Raw genomic sequence first — 9,445 nt, 5'->3', positions numbered from 1 at the left:
AGCGGTGAGAGGGGCCATCCTTGCCTTGTTTCTGATCTTAGCAGGAAAGCTGCTAGTTTCTCATCAGTAAGTATGATAGCTATAGATTTTTTTTTTTGAGGATGACAGTCTTTATCCAGTTGAGAAAGTTTTTCTCTATTCTTAGTTTGCACAGAGTTTTTATCATAAATAAGTATTGGATTTTGTTAAATGCTTTTTCTGCATCTATTAATATAATTATGTATTTTTCTTCTTTAGTCTCTTGATGTGTTGGATTATATTAGTTGATTTTTAAGTGCTTTCTCTGCCTTTTTAACATCTAGGGATGGGCCTTGTGACCTGTTATGTTCAATACAGCATTAGGCAAAGTTTGCTAGGTGTACCTGTTTTGGAAAAAATTCTATAAACAAGAAGGAATATAGTGAACACTACCCCCCTTCATTCAATGTTTAATGTGGATGTAATAGCTGGAGATATAGAGGAAGAGGCCACTAGAATCTTGCCATCGTGATGGAGAGGCCACTAGAATTGCAGAGACAGTAACTATGAAGTTACTGGGTTGACCAAAAAGTCTATTTAGTTTTTGATAAAAAAAAAGACACAATTTTCATTTTCATCAATAAATTTATTGATTTGGATATTTTGATTATGTTAGCTATCTCCTGTGTGGTATAACTTATGTGAGAACATTGATTGTTCTCAGTTAATGTCTCGATTTGATCACTATCAACTTCAACTGGTCTATCCGACTGTGGAGTATTGTCCAGCAAGAATCTCTAGCACAAAACTTCACAAACCACTTTTGACACGTTCCATCAGTCACAGCATCTTCTTCATACACTGCATAAATTTTTTTGCATTTCAGTTGCATTTTTACCTTTCTTGAAATAATAATATATAATATGCCAAAAATGTTGCTTATTTTATTTGATCTTCAATATTAATATGGCAACACAAAAATTCACCAATTTTAATGAGATTTTTAAAAATGCAGGATGATATGACAACTGGCACAATACAATCTAACAAAGTTGTTTCAAATGAAGTTAAAGACAGCTAAGTCCTACTAGAGTCATCTTACAGAAAAAAAAAACTTTTTGGCCAAATATTATAGTATCTTGTACAAACACCTACCTCTGGGCTCTTATACAAGAAAAATAAACCATTTTTTGTTTAGCCACTGTAATTGGGTTTTATGTTATAAGAGACCAGACCTGTTTTCAACTGATACTCATGTTATATCTGTAACAAAACACATGGAAATTATCAAAAATGACTATGTTGCTTTGGTTCTGTCACTGGTACTTTGGTGCTTAAGCTTGGCAGAGACTGGCCATGAAGGGGAAGCCAAAAGAGGGTGGAAAGGAAAGTGGATGAGTGAAAGGGAATCAACACAGCATCTGTTGTTAGGGAACTCCCCAATGAGGCCAGTTCAGAGTAGGAAGACCAACACAACACAGAGTCAAGGGCACACAACTGAGGAGGAGGACAGAAGTGTGTTCAAGAAGGGGCAAAATAAAGTGGGGGAGCAACATGGTGTAGTAGAAAGTAGATGAGCCTAGGGATAAAGAAATGGGAAATTGAGTCCTGGTTCTGCTACTTTTAGCTATAAGACTTGGCCCAATTATGTAAGTACTATTAGCCCTAAGTATCTCTTTTACAATATAGGAAGAACATTATCTGTCTCACAAGGTCACTGTAAACATTAAAAGCAATGCATATTTAGAACTCACAGTTATATCACCTTTGCTTCATTTCCTTTTCACAGGTTCAAAGTCAAAGTAAGGTTAGCAAAGAGTTTAAGGCAACATGTCAGAAAGAGACTGGAGGAAGCTTGTATCTTAATGAGCTATGATGACAGAAGCTTTGTGAACTAGATAGAGATCTCTTAAAGTCAGCAATCCTAACTGTCTTCCTGGAGTCACCCAGCCTGAGATGGCCTGCAGGCAGGGAGCAAAAAGAAATTCCAAACTAACTGAATACAGAAATAAAATGATTAGTATTCCCAGGTAGCAACAGGGAATCATTGACTTTCTTGTATGTACTGCTTGTGATAACAATCTGACTGTTGAAGTACAGTAAATATTTGTTGAATTAACTATGTGTTAGAACATTAAAACCTTTTTAGTCGTCCCTATAATAATATTTACCTGGCCTATAAAATAATTTTGTTATTTTCTTCCAGTTATAATTGGAGGAAAATTTTCTAGCCTCTACTGGAAAAATAGTCTAAACTACTTAAAGAACACCTTAAGAGTTTTGGAACCAATTTGATATGATGTTTCATCACAACAAAAGTAAAGTAAAATTACTTTAGGAAGAAGCAAAATCCAAAGGAGATTTAAGCAGTTTAACTCATAAGGGAATTAGGATTATATTAATTGAAGTTGGCCATTATGGGTACATTTAGTGAAAATTGCAAATATTTTCTTAGAGAAGGGAAGATTTCCCATGGCTAGATTTCCTTCTAAAGTTAGATTTATTCATTCTTTAATTCAACCAGCAATTAGTGAGAATCTTCCAGGTGCCAAGCACCAAGCTGGAAGTACCTGGAGTTAAAAAAAAATGTCTGTGATTACAGTATTTGTTCTTCCAGTGTAATGGGTTCCAAGCTCTGTAGGCATAAGAATCATTTGGTAGCTTGTTTAAAATGCATACTTCTACAGAAACAAGTATAAAGGACACATGGACAAAAACTAGGGAGGGGTGGAAATGGGAGAGAAGTAGGGAGGGCTGGGCAGGTGGGCTGGGATGGAGTAAAAGATAGAAAGTTGTACTTGAACAACAATTAAAATAAAATAAAATAAAATGTATACTTCTTGGGTTTACCATAGAATTCTAATTCATAGGGATGGGTCTAAAATTTTTCATTTTTATAGAACATTCCAGATGATTCAAGTGCAAATGGACAGAGAATCACAATGTGAAGCACATTATTCTACAGCTAGAACCTATAAACTAATTGGAAAGAAAAACAGCCCTGGTAGGTGTGGTTCAGTGGATTCAGCACCAGCCTGAAAAACAAAATGTTGCTGGTTCCATTCCAGGCACATACCTGGATTGTGGGCCAGGACCCCAGATGAGGGTGTGTGAAAGGCAACACATTGACGTTTCTCTCACACATCAATGTTTTTTTTCCTCTCTTTCTCCCACTCTTCCCCGCTCTCTAAAAATAAAATAAAATCTTTTAAAAAATTAAAAAAAAGAAAAACAAAACATTCATATTTCAAAAGGTCAAGGATAAAGGATAACAGATAAGGATGAAGGGTGCCAAGTCAGAGGCAGAAAATCAGAATACGCTGGTTTAGGGAGCAGATGGAACTGACATTTTCAGGGGAGCTGTGATCATGGGTAACCAGAGCTAGACAAATTAACAGTCCCAATTAGAATATATAATAATCCCACAAGTCAGGGCAAAGCAATGATTGAGACTAAGCAGAAGCCACAGGAACCAAGGGCACTCATGCATCACAAAATTAAAAGAAAAGACTAGAAATAAATTGACCTTGATTTGAGTGGTAATTCAGTCTTACGTAAAAGACTTCCCATTGGGAGGGAAAGCAGTTCCTGAGCGCCGCTGGCCAGCAGACGCAGGGGGTGGTGCAGAGAGGAAAGGAAGAAACTGAATGGGACCACTGAGCACACCCACAATGGCAGGCAAGGACGCCACCCGGGAAAGTGAAATATGCTTCTCTGGTCTGAGTTTAAACACCTTTAGTGTGGTAATAGTGTGCCATTTCACCTACTTAACAACTAGCCAGTGACCAAGGCAGGCTGGGGAACAGGAGTGACAGAGAAAGATGGGAAATAGACACTTCTTTTAAATATACTGGCCAAATGCCCCTGAGACACTGGGCATGCTTGACTCCCAATGAATTATCTTCTTGAGGGCATTTTTTAACATTAGTTTATCTGCAAAACAATAATAAGAATAATACCTAACTCATATAGTAGTAGTACAAATTAAGGATATTGGATGTAAAACAACTTCCTGCCTGGCCAGAAGTTGGCACACAAAGTAAATTACTTACTATTATTATCATAATTATTAACCCTGCTGTAGGGTTTTCTTTAGGACCTGAGCAATCACAGGCCAGTATTTGCCATGCTTGGGGTTTTTCTGGTACTTTTGTTAAAAGTTTAGTCAGCTGTCAATTTAATTTGAGGATATTTTTCTATTAAACAGTGCCAGAAATTTTGTCGTATCACGTCCTTTGACTGTGGGGCCCACTCCTGCCGTTTTCTGAGCCCCAAGGCTAGAGATACTTATTAGCTGACATTTATTGAGCTCTTTCCATGTGTTTGGTCCAATATTTAGTGATTTATATGAGTTACTATAATTGTTCCTCACAAAAACCACTTAAGCAAATACTGTTATTGCCCTTAAAAAACAGACGAGGAAACTGAGACTTACAGAGTTTTTAAAACTGTCTAACTTACCAACTGTCTTGTCCTTGAATAAGTAGGATTTTCAGGCAGATCTTACTATCTCCTATCTCTGCACCTTATTTTACATGTTTTTTTCTCTCTCTGCTTATCAGTCGCCACTGTCATCAACTGTATGCAAACTTTATTGAATATAGCTTCAGTCACTTGAAATAATGTAACCTGATATTTTTAGTCTAAAGTCCAAAAATTGGAGGGGAAGAGAGAAGGAGGATCATTGCCAAGCATGAGGTAGAATCCCATCCTTCAACAGGTCAACTCTGGCCAAGGGAGCTAAGGAAATATGACAGATCCTTTCTTAACAGGATGGAATGGAGGGAAGAACCATTCCTAGAAGAACTGGGTGCTCTTCCTAGGAGAAGGGGGTGTTGAACAGACAAAAAAATAGATGTCCATGGCATCTGTCTAGGGCTCTGCATTCCCGACCACCTCGTGGCATTTTTAATATTTTGAACTCCCATTTTTAATCATTGACAATGCAAAAGAGATTTGAAAAAATATATAATTTATTTTGGGGCTTGCTTCTTTTTCATAGGTTTCAATTAAATATTTTGAATTATTTATTTAAGAATTTTAACAGTCCTGGCTAGTGTGGCTCAGTGGATTGAGCATTGGCCTGAGAACTGAAAGGTTGCCAGTTCAATTCCCAGTCAGGGCACATGCCTGGTTTTCAGGCCAGGTCCCTGGCTAGGGGTGTGTGAGATAACCAGTAAATGTTTCTCTCACACATTCATGTTTCTCTCCCTCTCTTTCACTCTTCCTTCCCCTCCCTCTACAAATAAATAAATAAAATCTTAAAAAAAAAAGAATTTTAACCTCTACCACCTCCCACTCCCTAAAACTGACTAAAGAAAGCAACGAGGCAATGAGAACTGGACCTGAGACAGGCCTGTCTGGCCCCTGTTGTGTAGTTGGACATGGTTAGCAGAGTCTAGTTCTCTGGAGAGAGGGTGAGTTCTGCAGGTGTTGCAACGAGTGATTACGGAGCAGGCAAGGGGCTTGATCTTTGAGGGCAATCTTTTGGTTCTACAAATTAGCTGCCCATCCCTCTCCCCCTTTCTTCCATCAGTGAACTTTTCTTTGATCTTAATTTGTACGGAAAATAATTGCAACTAGAATGCTATACTACAATAAACATGTAAGTAAAATTCATTTGGTAAAATGAAAATATTGTCAGTAGCATTCAGTAGCTTTGGACAATTTTATTTTTTCTCTGCACAATGAAATGTTTGGCATCTATTCTACTTTTGTATATAAATGTGAGCTTAGGGTAGGAGAAAACCTGTGTAACCTAAATTCTACCTCAAAATTTGGACACTTGACAAATCTGTTCCTAAATCAACTTATGCAATAGAACCAGTGATGCTTTGTTCTTCCAAAACCTAAAAAGCTAACAAATGCAAATATGAAAAACTGGTAACATTTCTTAAAAGTTTAAAAATCTATGTAAACGTGCCCTGGATGATGTCTCAGTTGGTTGGATGGCTTAGTTGTTTAGAATGTTGCCTGTACACCAAAAGGTTGCTGGTTTGATCCTTGTTTAGGGCACATACCAAGGCTGCAGCTTCCATCCCTGGTCAGGGCCCTACAGGAGGCAATCAACTGATGTTTCTCTTTCACATCAATATTTCTCCCCTCCCCTCCCCTCTCTTCTTTCTCTCTTCTCTCTCTTCTCCACCCCCCCCCCCCGCCCCCCTCCCAGCCCCTTTCTTTTTCTCTAGAAAATCAGTGAACATATCCTAGGGTGAGGATTAAAAAAACCCTGTATAAATGTATTTCGAAAAGGAACAATCCCTCTGATTTAAATAACAGCTAATGCAATTTTTAGAGCAGCCTATATGTTATAATTATTCAATGGCTTTAAAATAGCTTGGCATTGTTCCCTAAGTAGAGGCATTATTGCTTAATTGCAGATGAGTCATTTCCCCAGTCCCAAGCAATTAATCAGTGTTTCCTAAACTTGTCTAAAATAGAAACCACCTGGAGTTTTGTCAAACATACAGATTCTTGGGCCCACCCCAGAACTATTGAATTAGAATTTCTAAGGCAGGCCTATGGAATCAGTATGTTCATTAAGCATTACAGCTGAATCTTATTTTCAGTCAGGTGTGGGAAATAGTTTGTATTCCTCAGATAGTGTCCTTAACTTTTTGAATTACTATTTTTGAGTGACCAGAATAGAGCTTTATCAATGAAAGAACTGGGATATGGAGAAGCACGCATGGACTACAAACAAAAGTGTGTGCTATTTCATGTAAATACATCTTGTTATCTGAAAGAAATATCATACATTTACATATTTTCCTGTATGCATTCAGGTGCAGCAGAAATTTTTATTCATTCGATGAGGAGCCCAAGACTAATTCATTACCGCCTTGAAAAAAGAACATAAGAAGGAAGATATCTCTTATTGAACATCTCGCTATGTATCAGGCATGATCCTAATAGTTGGTTTACGTAAATTATTTCTCTTAACAATTCACTGGTGGTGTGAGTATTTTATCTACATTTTACAGATACAGAAATTGAGGCTTGAAGAGTGTAATACATTTTCCCAGGATCACTCAGTGTGCAAGCTAGACAGGGGCAAATCCACCAAGTACATGGTCTTACCATGACACAGGCCTGTAGAGTTTAAATTGCAAGTCAAGCAATTCAAATTCACTAGCTAGAGTAATCATGTGTTTGGGGAAATTTCTTCTCTGGAGGCCAAAAAAAAAAAAAGAAAAGGTAAATTTTTATATATTTGGGCTGAGTCAGAGAGGGAAGAAAGGACAGGAGATTTTAGAAAGTCTGATTGCCTCTTCCAGGAAGATAAGCCACTTTTCTCCTTGTAAGCTCTTACAAATTAACTCTCCCAAAGGACAAATGAGAAAAGTAAATAAAATTGTAGCTCTAGATGTGTAATGTGTGTAATAGTCTGAACTTGACTTTTCAGACAATGCTATCTGCATTTTGTGATGTCTTTTCTAAGTATGTGGGTATATGTGCAGATTTTACACACATACACACATACGTGTGTGTATGTGTGTAAAACTGGAAACAGATTTTATTTCAATTCATTTTCTTGCTTATTCCCCCATGCTATTTATTCTGGTTGAAGTGGTTGTAGCCAGAAACAGAAATGCTCCCTTTGGGATTTCTTGTTTTCAAAACCTCCTTTTCAAAAGGTTTGTTTTCTTAGATTTGGAAGCTGTTGAAAGGTGCCAGATGCATAGTCTTGGAAGCTGTTTATCTGCAGAGGAGGGCAGGTGTAGATGGGGCATTCTGGGCTTCCCACGTAGCCCAGCTTAGGAACTCTTGCCCTCCTGTGTGACAGTTACTATTAAGCTGAAATGTTATGAGGACTCCCTGAAATAAAGGTAGACGCTACAAGTCAGCAGCACATTCCTTTGTTGTCACCATTGTGTTGATATGACAGGCTAAGAACTTCCCACCCACTACTTCTTAAAGTCAGCTGTTAAGGAGGACTTTGGAGGATGCAGTACAGCAGAGGAATGCATGATGAAGGGAGAGAGTAGGTGACATAGTGGGGAGGATAGTGAAAAATAGTCTGAACTTGACTTTTCAGGCAATGCCATCTGCATTTTGTGATGTCCTTTCTTTCTTCTTCTTTCTAAGTATGTGGGAAAGACCAAACCATTACACAAATACTGGCCCCAACCTTGCTGAGTTGTTGAACCAATAGTAAGTAGCATCCACCTTTTTCCAGATTTCTTGTTTTATGAGAAAAATATATACTATTTATGTCATTATTACTTGGGTTCTCTTTTATTTGGTGGCAAAAACATTCATTCCTAACTGAATTAGAAAGGGAATTGGAGAGGTGAGGTGTATCTTTGCAAGTTAACTGTTGGAAGAAGTTTGTGTGAAGCAGAAATTGAATAAACCATGTTAAAAATCAACAGCATTGTCTGGCCAATATTAAGTACTCAATAAATATTTTAAAAAGAAATATGAATGGATATATGAATCTTGCACAACTTTTGTGGGTGTAAATTGACATGAAATAATCTCTCTAATATCCTAGCTCCTATTTACAATTTTGACTCAGGGCTATTGATGGCTGTGGTTATCACAGAGTACTGGCCTTATTTTTATATAATAAAACACATAAGGAGAATTTTCTTAGGGTTACACCAGTGCCTTTTAAAGAAATCAAGTAAACTTAGCTACAGAGCACTTCATTACATTTAAAATCTGAGGAGATACCAGTGAAACTCAGCTGGTCTTAGAGAAGTATTTACTACAAATGATAGAAAGCTTCTTTGAAAGCAATTACATCATTGAGGGGGAATTCTGATCAAGCCATCCCTGGCATAGCTTGCAAATGCCTCGTACATGGAAGATAAAGTTCTAATATTTCAGCTTCCTTGGAAGATAAGTAGATAGTTTTAACAACTTTTTGTCCATGTTTTTGTCCAACTATAACAGATTATATGTGTTAATGATCAGAAAATAAACTATGCACTTAAAAATGATCACCTAATTTTAATTTTGTGATGAGGAAGAGGGCTACAATTAAAGTAACAGAAAAGGCTTCTCCTTCCTCTCCACACTCTCCAAAACAAAAATTTTCCTGAGATTTTGAGAGAAATTCCTACAGAAGTTGTATAACATAATGGAGTGTTTTATTTTTTGCCTAATAATAATCATAAATAACCAAATATTAGAGATTGCAAACCTTGAAATGAGAGTTCTTTTGGTTCATGGATTTGCACACTATTTTTGGCTTCTCTCAAAGTTTGAGATTATGAGAGAGACTAGGTAAGACTTAAGGGGAGAAAAAAGTCCTGTTTACTGGCAGAATTATAGGCAGACAGAGCCGTAAGTGTAATAAAAAAGAATATCTCAACTGCAAAAATAATTCAAGCTTTTCTATCCATATGGGCAACCCCCTGGGTGAGCTGATTTTGTGAGTCAGCCAGACCCGAAATATAGGTCTAGAGATTACAAAGAAAATAAATACCTTTGTGGGTCAGAAATGTCTCACTTGGTCTGAATAACTGCTTTTCTTTCT

This window comes from Phyllostomus hastatus, unplaced genomic scaffold (genome assembly GCF_019186645.2).
Source record: "Phyllostomus hastatus isolate PE091 unplaced genomic scaffold, TTU_PhHast_1.1 phas_contig_1, whole genome shotgun sequence".
Lineage (NCBI taxonomy): Eukaryota > Metazoa > Chordata > Mammalia > Chiroptera > Phyllostomidae > Phyllostomus > Phyllostomus hastatus.
Note: the sequence above shows the minus strand (reverse complement) of the source record.